Consider the following 12394-nt stretch of genomic DNA (forward strand, 5'->3'; position numbering starts at 1 on the left):
TGACATGCGAGAACAGCATATTTTCATGCCCACCTGGCCAAAAGGAGGCTGTTTCACATCACACCTGGGAGAGAAAAACAGGTCTGCAGAAGGCAGGTTAGATGAAAAGTCCACCTCTTGCCAGCTGGATGGCAGACCCCGCAGTGAAACAATTTCCCACCAGCAGGGAAGAAGAAAGAGAAGGTTACCTCAGTAGCTCCCTCAAGAGAAGGAAACACCCCATAAAGATAGCTCTCTTGGAGCTATGAAGGTCTAGACTGGGCGAGAAAGTCATTTCAAGGAGGTATTTGTTATTTGTTTTTTAATTTTGGAGTGATCCTGTGATTTTATGTGGGCAAAGAATCCCCTGGTACCTGCTCAGTACTTTATAACAGTGGCTGAGGCACTGAGAGTTTAAGAATAACAACTAAGATTTGTGTTTGCATAAACTTAAAGGTTTTCAGGTCATTTAATACATATTCTCATTTGGTTTCTTAGAATAGGCCTGTGGAGGCAGTATTTTAGAAGTCCGTTTTACAGACCAGGAAATTAAGTTCAAGTTCAAGTGACTAGCCCAGAGTAGCATAGTCAATATGTATCAGAAGATTTACTTCAACCCAGATCTTAACTGCAAGCCAGCTCTCTTGCTATTAAATCATTGTACCTCGCTTCAAGAACATAATTATGGGTAACCTGACTTTTAACAATTTATATGGTTATATATAAATATGTATCAATGCAAAAAATATATAATAATGAAATATATATCATAAATAAATGTATATATAAATACTTTGAGTATATGAAACATTTTATGAAATATTATAAGCATAAAATGCAGTTAGATAAAAGTATTGTTGATATATGTTATTTATAAAATGTAGATCCGTATAGAAATACATATAGCTACACACACACTTATATGCATTTATACAATATGGCCTAAATTCATAGAGATTCTTCTCTTTGAAGAGTAGTAATGGACTCATTCTTACACTCCCAAATCACAGAGCAAAATTTGCTAATGATGGGCTGGGAATACAACTCCAACACCTACTCAAGGAACGGTCCTTTTCTCCTTCGAGGCTCCCATTGTGCCTTCATGTCACATACAAAGAACTGCCTAGCAACATAAGGACAGAATCAAACATAGATGCTTAGAAAAATAATATAATCTTTTAATTGAATAAATTTAAGAAAAACATAAATGGAAGTCAGACTAAGGCTCTTAGCCTCTTAGCTGACTTGTTTTGGTTGGAGTGACAAAACACCCATAGTAACACATACTCATTTCTCAGTCTGTTCATTTAGATGAAGGCAATCTCCTGGTCTAAAGGAAGCAACCTGTAGATATGACTGGCACCTACATCTTGCTGTTCTAGACTCACTGCTTCCCTTGGAGATGCCCCCTTTCCTTTCTTCCCTCCTTGTTCTCCTCAGTATTCCACACTCCATCCAGTTGGATTGTGGAAAAAGAACTGACATTCCCTTCCCATTTGAAGGTTGAGTTCACAATAATTTCCTTTCTCCCAAACTGGGAAGAATTACAAATTGCAAGGTTGTTTGTGGCCAGTCCACCTCTTGCCAGGGATTGTTACACCTGAAAACAAAACACCTGAAAACTGTAGCATACTAGATCAAATAAAAGCAAAAAACATATTGAAGGTACTTGAGGATATGACTTCTAGATCCAGTGGAGCCCCTGAAGGGGTCACTTGTGCCCACTGGGCTCTCATCCCCATTTCAGAAATCTTCTTTCTGAGATTTCTGCTTTACTTTTTCAACTTATTTGCTCTGATGCAAAGCAGGGATGGAACCCCTGGATGTTCCTGGGGGAAATTACTTGTCTCTCATTTGGAGAAAGTTCATATATCACTAGTTCATATATCACAGCTCTCTAAGCTGTGTCTTTGTGGTCTCATTCATTCTGCTCAAAGAGAAAAGAAAACAAATGGGACTGCATTCAACTCTTAGAATTTCCAGTTTCTTCAAAGCTTAGCTCAAGTAACACCTCCTATAGAAGTTTTTTTTTTTTTCTAGTCTTGGCCCCACCCACTCCCTGTGGGTAGGTTTCCTAAAACCCAACCCTGAAGTTGCAAGGCATCCCTCACCCTAAGAATTAGCTTAGATTTAATTGAATATATTTTACATATATTTATATGCACATGTCTCCACCGATTATAAACTTCTTGAGAGGAAGTTTCATTTCTTTTTTTCTTTTTCTTTTTTTTGGTCTTTTGTGTGCTTGATGTGCAATAAGCATCTAATGCCTGTTGATTCATTGATTTTCTTTATTTCCAGCAGTCAGCAAGAGGCATAAGAAACACAAATTAGATGCCCGCTCTCGTGAGAAATAAACCTGTGCTTAGCTAGCTTACTGATAGCAGCTGGCACCCATCCTTCCCACTTAACAGAACAAATGTAACAAAGAGAAAGCCTGCAGTTCCAATGATCTTGAGATGAGAGCCATCTACACCCAGCAAGAGAACTGTGGGAATTGAGTGTGGATCACGACATAGCATTCTCACTCTTTTTGTTGTTGTTCTCATTTTGTTTTCTTTCTCATTTTTTTCCTATTTGATCTAATTTTTCTTGTGTATCACAATAATTATAGAAATATGTATAGAATAATTGCATATGTTTAAACATATATTGGATTACTTGCCATCTAGGGGAGGGGGTTGGAGGAAGGAGGGAAATTGTAGAACACAAAGTTTTGCAAGGGTCAATGTTGAAAAGCTTTAATAAAATAAAAAAACGCAGTGAAATCAAAAGAGGAAAAAAAAAAGAAGAAAGAACTTAATCTCTCAGGAGAGAAGCTGAAGAGATGCAATTTGAAATAAAATATGATCTACAAGTTGAGAAAAGATACTTCTTACTTTTCCTGGTAGAATAATGATAATAAAGCATTTTTATGTCTGGCAAAGCAAACTTTGCACATTTTCTCAATCTTGGTGAGTATTAAAAGTATCATTACTCCCACTTTACAGATGAGAAAACTAAGATTCAAAGAAGTGAAATAACTTTCCCATGTTCACACAAGTAGTAAATGTCTGGAGTGGCATTTATCCTACTTTCAAGGCCATCTTTCTATTAGCTATGCCATGTTTCCTCTAAAGAGGATTTTATATGTTGGGTAAAATTCTACAATTCTTTTTTGAATCAATATATAAAATGGTACAGGAGTCTCCTACTCCCTCAACATTCATACTCTCACAAAATCAGAATTTCAGATTTGAAAAGAACCCCAGAGGTCACCCAAATCCAACTTTTGTCCAAAAGGAATCTGACCACAAAAGGACCAAATGAGCAGTCACCCAGGCAATACTTGAAGATTTCCATTGAGAGGGAAGACAGTGCCTCCTAAAATATTGCTACTTTTTTCTGCTTCTTTAGAAAATCAGAATAGTCCAGTGATTTTTTTTTAAGTGCTAAATATTTTAATTCAGGCTCTACTCACTTGGCACAAAACATTTATCTCTTTGGGGGTCTTATCTGTAGAGGTAGTCAGTGAATTCTAAGATTCCTTTTATATCCAGACTTATTTTTTCCTTCCTTTTCTCTTATGTTCAACAACTTTTTTCTTCTTTCCTTCCCATTTTAGATACATACACACACACACACCCCTACCTATTGGTTACTCACATAGTCACTGCTAAGCTCCACTACCAAAAAAGATTGCCTCTTAGATTATGTGTGCAAATCTGGTGAGTGAAATGAATCAAAAGTCATAATTTAAAGTTTAGAGACCATCTAGTCAAATTCCCTCATTTTATAAAGAAAGTGAGGTCTAGAGTAGTAGTAGTGGCTTGGCCAGGGTCATAGTAATAGACCAGTTCTTCTAACTCCAAATCCAGTTCTCTTTCCACTATGCAAGGACAAAAGGACTAAGGATATTGATCATAGAAAGAAGATCTATGCATTCTCAAGAGTCAAGAAATATATACAACTAATGAACATAATTTATGACCATGTTTGCTCCTAGAAAATGGTGCAAAATGTTAGAACATTTGTTCCCCATCCTAAAGGAATTCTAGGTTTAAGTGCCTCACAGTACTTCCTACATACTCTGGGGAAGAGTTTTGATTTACAATCCTTCAGAGTAGCAATTTTCAAACTTTTGGTTCTCAGGGTATCTTTATACTTCTAAAAATTAAAAGATTTTTTGTTTCTATAGATTATTATCTGTTGATATTTGCCATTTTAAAATTAAAATGGATAATTTTTAAATGTATATTTATTTTAAAATAATACTAAATCCATTATAATAATATAAATAACATGTTTTGTGAAAAGAAGTATATTTTCCAAAACAAAACAAAATTTTAGTGAAAAGAATGGCATTTATTTTCATATTTTTGAAGATCTCTTAAGGTCTGGCTTAATAAAAGACAGCTATCTATTCTTCCATTTAATCCATTGCAATATGTTGTTTTGGTTGAAGTATATAAAGAAAATCTGTCCCCATACAGATATAAAGTTGGAAAAGGGAGGAGAGAATATTTTAATAACAAATGACATCTTACTATTATTATAAAAAGATATTAAGCAGGTCAAATAAGGCCAATAATGAAGCAAGTCATCAATGAAGGTAGATAGATGGACAAATTAATGAATAGCATAGCTAGGGGATAAAAATGATTTCTCCCATTTAAAGAGATACATACTTTCCCACTTAATCATGCAATGACACTGTAAGTGATGGGGATGAAGAGATAAAAATAAAAGTCTTTCCCTTCAGAGAGCTTACATTTCCTAGAGGGAAACAATATGCACAAAGACAAGAAAACTTGAAAATACAAAATAATTTCAGGGAGGGGAATTAGTTATTAGAGAGTCCACATAAGGTTCTTCAAAGGAGGGATAAAACAAGCTGACTTGAGAAAGATTTTCAAATAGGGATCTTATGAGATTGGAATAAAAAGGGAATACATGCCAGACATGGGGATTAGCATGTGCAAAACCATAGAAATAGGAAATACAATGTTGCGTGTGCAAGCAGGCCAGTTTGGCAATAATGTAGAGTGAAGGAGTCAGCCACAAAAGTCTGCAAAAACACTCACGCTAAGATAAAGTTTCGGAATTGCTATTCCTCTTACTGGGCTCTGGTTCCCTCCTACTAACAATAATATTTGACTTGGGGTCAGAAAATGCCTTTCAATCCCTGTCCCACCCCTCTCTGCTAGTTAGTTTATGTTTCCTCCAATTATCAGGATTCCACCTAACAAAACTGCAAAAGAGTGATGGAAGTAGAGTGATGGCATTCTTTTGAGTAACCATAAATGCATCCAGTTGCTATTTGAATGAATATGGGGCAAGACTGGAAATAACAAATGGAATCTTCCAAGTAATCGCACTATTTCCTCTGCCTCTTCTTCCTCTTTCTATTCTGGTCATAAAGAATCCCTGGCTACCTAAGGGAATATCTCACCTCTTACCTGCAACCATTTCTATTCTTTCAGCCTCATTCAGAATTGCTGTTCCCATACTAAAATCTAATCCAGCTCTCTCTGCCCATTCTTTTGATTGAAAATTTCTCATTGTTGCCATTAATGAGTTGATTCAGTCGTGTTCCACTCTTCATGACCCCATTTGGGGTTTACTTGGCAAAGATACTGGAGTGTTTTGCCATTTCCTTCTCTAGCTTATTTTATAGATGAGGAAATTGAGGCAGACAGGGTTAAAGGACTTGTCCAGGGTCTCAGAGATACTGAGATTGGATTATAATTTATAAAGATAAGTTTTCCCTATTGAACCCCCTATTATATTGCTTCCCTTCTTCTTAGATTTTTTAATCTAATTATCCTTTTATCTTTTGTAACTTATAAAGAGTTACCTCCCCTTAGAAACCACTGCATCCTTAGCTATCCTCTCCCATTCTGGATATATTCATTTTTTTAAAATCTTTAATATACATTACTTTAAGACTCATGTTGGAAGAGAAAAATCAGAATAAAAGGGAAAAACAATGGGAGAGATTAAAAAACACAAAACAAAACGAAAAAAGAAGTGAACATAGCATATATTGATTTCCATTCACTCTCCTTAGTTCTTTTTCTCAATGCAGATGGCATTTTTTGTACAAAGTCTATTGGGATTGCCTTGGATCACTGAACCACTGAGGAGAACCAAATCTTTCATAGTTGATCATGGCACATTCTTGCTGTTATTATGTACAATGCATTCCTGATTCTGCATCAGCTTGTTCATCATTTTTTATAGGACAATAATATTCCATTACCTTCATATACCACAATTTGTTCAGCCATTCTCCAATTGATGGGCATGGGTATACATTTTTTAATACTCCATCCCCATCCTAACGGGATCAGGAAGACAAGAAGGAAACATTTTCCTTTCTCCTTGATTCCACTTCCAGACCCTCTCTCTGCCATCATCAATCACTTAGCAGGCTCTTCCCTTCTGAGGTTCAATATATAAGTTGATATATTTTAAAACATTGATGTGACCGTTGTAGCAAATGATGTGGCTTTAGGAGAAGTAACAAATGTTGGGGTTTGGTCATGTGAAGAAGAACAATTTGTCTTTGGCAAAAGGTAGTTTATTTAGAATAGGTTACAGACAAAATGAAGACATACAATAGATACCAGGAGAGCACACAGCAAAGAAAGGGGTTTTAATAATTAATGATGGAAAGGGCAAGTTCCTTAATGAAAATCACAATTACCCAATAGAAAGGAAACACCCCATGAAGTTGGGGCATGCCCTTAATTAAAAGGTTAAATCATAAAAGTAATTTAGTACCCTAAAAATTAGCTATAAGGAGACGTGGGGTCTAAGAGGGGAGACACCATAAGGTACAGTGGAATTAGGAGAGATACCACATGGCATAGGAGAGGGGTAAGGAGGTCCAACAAAGATGTCATGTACTATAAGCAGATAAATAGGGAAAATTTAACCTTAGGGATATAACTATGATTTTTGACAGAACATAGCAAGGGGGAGATTGCCCACAACTCCCAGAGAGGGTGGGTCTCAGGGGCTTGGATTTCTGACTAGATGACCTTCAGAGAGGGTGGGAACACAGAGCTAAACTGATCTCTATCAGAACCTTCTCTTTGCCTGCCCCAGAGAATAATTCCACCAATGCTCCAGTTTCTCTCTGCCAATCAAACCCAACCATTCAGGACTTCATTGATAATAAGCTCCCCAGTTCAACATCTTCCTCACTTCCCACAATCTTTTCCTCAGGCATCCTCAACCATACATTGTAGTGAACATACCAATAAACAAATCAAATGAATGAATCAATAAATCCCAGCAAATAAGGAAGAAATTAAGAATATTATGAGAAACTATTTTTGCCCAATTTTATATAGGTAGATAGTTGGTCAGTCCCTAGAATGCTGTATACTTACTAGGTATGTAATAGCTAATAAATCACTTTATCTCTCTCTGCCTCAGCTTATTCAAGTATAAAATGGGGATAATAATAGAAGCCACTTCTCGGGGATATGGTGAAGATTAAATAAAATAATATTTATAAAGTGCTTAGCACAGGCCCTGGCATTTGTCACATATTTTCTTTTTTCCTACATACCAGCAAAACCAACATAAATGAAATAAATATTAACAAAAAGATAAAATCTTCAAATTAATATAACAAGAAAAAGAGAACTTAAACCACCCAGTTTTGGAGGAAAAAAGTGAACAAGCCATAAATGGACTTCTAAAGGGAAAAAAACACAGACCAGGGCCAGATGGAATCTAAAACAAATTCTATCAAACATTCAGAGAACTATTAATTCTGATATTAATATAACCTTCAAAAATATCAGAAGAGATCTTAACAAATTCCTTCTATAAAATAGATATTGTTTTAACATATAAGTCAGGAAGAGTCAAAATTAACAAATAAAACTATAATGTTCATCCCTAATGAACATTGATGTAAGTTTTATATAAATTGCAATAAAAAGGCTCAAACTACATATCACAAAGATTATTATATACTATAACCCAGCTTGGATTTATGGATAAAATGAAGAACTGATTTAATACTAGAAAAACTATGAACTTAACCATATTAATAACAAAATAAACAAAAATCATGTGATTGCTTCAATAAATGCATTTCAGTTTTCAAAAAAACTACCAGAAAACAGAGGGGGGAGGGGGGAATAGCCTTTCCTTAAAATGAATTAGGAAAAAAATGTCAGAGTTCCTCTCAATAAACAACTCCTAACAGATCTAGAAAGTGCAGTAGATAAATGTTAATAGGGAAATCCAGAAAAACTCACTTTAAATCTTTATCCAGACACTTGGGAATAAGGAACCAGAAAAGAAGGCATGTGGACCCTGGGGGTTCGGGACATGGCTCTGAGTTAACACTTTAGTGCCAAGACATAGGCTGTAACCAAGAACAAAAAATGTTTTACACCCATTCTATAGCACCCTTAGTACCCCAAGAGGTACTTTAATGGGTGCAAGTGCAAATTGGCAACTTTGTACCTACTAACCAGTTCCTAGTTGAATATCCAAGGCAAAGTCAGAAGGGGACCCAGATCCTAAAGTAATGTTCCCAGGTCAGGAAGCCTAGAGCAATTAATGGAGAAAGTAGAATTTCAGAAGCCAGCAGCAATATTATGGCTCAGGCTTTAGGTTCAAAGCAGGGCCTCACTTCCAACATCTTGCCCAGCCTGAAGAGGAATAACCAGGTAGAAATCCCAGACCAAACAAGAGCCTACAAATCTGCCACTCTGCGCCAATAGAGCTTTCCAGTGATAGGACCAAGCAACAATCTTCTCTTGCTCAGACCCAAACCCATGTCATGAACTTGCATAAATGGGGTGAGGAAAGGAAAGGGGGAGAAAAGGCAAAAATCAGACAGCCCCAGATCAGACCATTTTGGGAGCACTGAAAGCTTGCAAGTCCCCAACTTGTCCCTAAGATGCTGGAATAGCCTAGCATAAAATACTACAAGAAAGCAGTAATAGGACCAATCCAGACCTTCTCTCCAGAAGATCCCAGCCCTAACATTAAATCTCTGGAAGAATGGGCAAACAAAAAAGAATACCATCAAAACTAGCCATCATAGTAGCAGGGAAGCACAAGACCCAAGTGTAGAAGAGGACTCCAAACATCCAGAAATATTTCCTAAGAAAAAAATACAGCTTAGCCCAAAATTATCCAGAATTATTTTTTAAAATGGAGCAAGAGTTAAAAATATATATTTTACATATGGAATGGGAAAGAAATGAGAACTATGAAAGAAAGAATCAAAAAGGGAATTAACAATTTGGAACAAGAGGTACAAAATCTTATCCAAGCAATAAACATCCTAAAATTTTTGAGTGAATCAAATAGAAGACAAAGAATACATGGGACAACAAAAAATTGTAAAAAATAGAAGAAAATGTAAGATATCTCATAGTCAAAAACAACTAACTTGCAAGACAGATAAAGGAGAAAAATTATTAAGAATTACTAGACTTTCTGAACATCATGACCAGAAAAAGAACTTAGACATTTTAAGAAATTTTAAAACTTCCCAGATCACTTAGAATCAGAGGGGAAAGTAGAATAAAAAGAATCTCCTGGTTACTTCCTGAAAGAAACCCTCAAGTGAAAAATCCCTGGAAGATCATCGTCAAAACTCAGGACTCCCAAGTCAAAGAAAGGATACTATAAGCAGTCAGAAAGAAAGCATTTAAGTATTGAAAAACCAGAGTCAGGATCATATATAATTTAGTATTCACCATCATAAAGAAGTGGAGAACTTGGAGAATGATATTCTAGAAAATAAAGGATATGAGTTTACAGCCAAGAATAATTTACTTAGCAAAGTTGAGTATAATGCTACAAGGGGTGGGGGTAATGAATGGACTATTGATAATAAAATACAGGTCTTCCAAACATTCCTTATGGAAAGACCAGAGCTGCAAAGAAATTTTGTAGTATAAACACAAGAATGAAGAGAAGCATAAAAGATAAACACAGATAAACAATGATAAAGGAATTAATATGGATAAACTGCTTATGTTTAAATATGGGAAGATGATACTATTTTCCTTTCATCATTAGGGTTCATAGAGAGAGTCCAATTAGGCAAGTCTTAGGATTGGTTCTGTAACATCTTGATCTTAAGAATGGCAAGAGAAGGGAAGAGGAATATATTGGAAAGGGAATGGAAAGTTAGGGGAAAAAATCTCATATAATGAGGATGTACAAGTAAGTATCTATACAAACAAGGAGAAGGTGGTAGAGGAGTGAGGCTGACACCTAAACCTTATTCTCACATGAACTTGGTTATAAGAAGGAAGAATATATACACATACATACATGCATACATACACACAGAGAAATACTTTTGACTTATTAGTAAAATAAGAAACAAAAGGGGAAAAGTGGAGAAAGGAAATTAAAAGGGGGTTTATAAAAGGAAGGATTAGTCCTAAGTAAAACAAATTCTAGGAATGTACAAAAATCTTTTTAGCTCTTTTTTGAGATGGCAAAGAATGGGGATCTAAGATAGGTGGCCATTAATTAGAAAATGGAGGAACAAATTATGGTATATAAATATGACAGAATATTTTGCTGAACTCTTATTAACATAATAGACAACTATGATTCCTTAGAAGACTATTGATGAAACATGCAACCTATCTTCTGAGGAAGAGGCAAATGACTCAATGCAAAAACTAAGACAAGTATTCTTGTCAATGTCAAAATTTGTTTTGATTGAGTATACATGTTTGTACTGGGCTTTGTTTTTCTTGTGTTCTCAATGGACATTTGAGGCAGAAAAGTGAACAGGTAGATCTTGGATAATTAAAACAAAAAAAAGTTTTAAAGGATGAATAGTATTTATCTAAAACCAAGAGCTACAGTTATATATAATAGAGACAAATTAAGATCTTTTCCAATAAGATCAGAAGTGAAACAAGGGCACCCTTTTTCAGTACTTCTATTTGATCTAGTACTATGCATGCTGGCTATAGTAAAAGACAAGAAATACAAATTAAGGTAATAAGCACAGGTAAGAAGAATCAAGATGATCACTTTTGCAAATGATAGTGTACTAAAAGATTGATCTCTAAAGATTCAACTAAAGTTAGTTGAAACAATAATTCCAGCAAACATATATATATATAAAATAAATCTCCATAAATTGTAAGCCTTTCTACATAATACCAGTGAAATCCAACAGGAAAAGATAAAAAGAGAAATTCTATTTAAAATAATCACAGAAGGTATAAAATATTTGGAAATCTACCTTCTAAGATATTCAAAGAACTATATAAATACAACTAAAAACCAATGCTTATAGAAAGAAAAACAGACTTATAATTGGAAAAAGGTTAATTGCTCCTGGGCAAAATGAGTCAATATAATAAAATTATACAACCAAAATAATTTACTTATTCAATGCTATACTAATAAAATAATCAAAGATTACTTTATAGAACTAGAAAAATAATAATGAAATTCATAGAGAAGCCCCAAAAAAGATAAAGAAAAAAAATATCAAGGGGAAGAATGAAAAAAAAGTGGGGGAGGGAAAAAGAAGCCTAGCAGTACAAATCTCCAGCTATGTTACAAAGCAGTAATTCTCAGAACAGTTTAGTTCTGCTTTAAAAATAAAGATCAATCAGTAAACCAATTAGATATACAATACAGAAAAAACAACATATCTGGAAGCCTAGAATTAAACAAAGACAAAAATTTCAGCTACTGTTTGATAAAAATTGTCAGGAAAATTTGAGAGCAGCTATGTAAGAAATTACACTGTCTCACACTTTATATAAAGATGAGCTCCAAATGGATATGCAATCTAGATATAGGTCATATCACAAACAAATTAAGAGAAACAAGAAAAAAAATTATCAACTATATTTATGGATTGAAGAAAAATTCATGGCCAAATGTGGCCAAGAGATCACAGAAGACAAAAAGCATAATCTTGACTACATAAAATCAAAGGATTTTTTACCAAAAAAGTTATAATTAAGAGACAATTTAACTGGGAAAAAAATCTTTGCATCAAGTTTCTCTGACAGATGTCTTTTTTTATTTTTTTATTTAATTTTTTTCAGATGTCTTATTTTAAAGATATCTATAGAACTTATTCAACTTTAGAGGGAAAAGGACCATTCCCTAAATGATAAATGGTCTAAGATCAAACATTTCTCAAGGGAAGAAACAATCTGTTTATATCTGTATTTAAAAATTGCTCTTTGAACAATGCAAATTAAAGTAATACTGAGGTCATATTTATACCCCTTAGATTGGCAAAACAATAACCAAAAATAAAAAGAAAGAAAATGACAAATGGTATAAGGGTTGTGGGAAAATGGACATATTGGTGCATTATAATCAGACCTGTGAATGAGTTCAGCCTGGCTATCCCACTGCTGATCCTATATCCAAAGAAAAGGGAAAAGTAGAAAAATAT

This window comes from Sarcophilus harrisii, chromosome 5 (genome assembly GCF_902635505.1).
Source record: "Sarcophilus harrisii chromosome 5, mSarHar1.11, whole genome shotgun sequence".
NCBI lineage: Eukaryota > Metazoa > Chordata > Mammalia > Dasyuromorphia > Dasyuridae > Sarcophilus > Sarcophilus harrisii.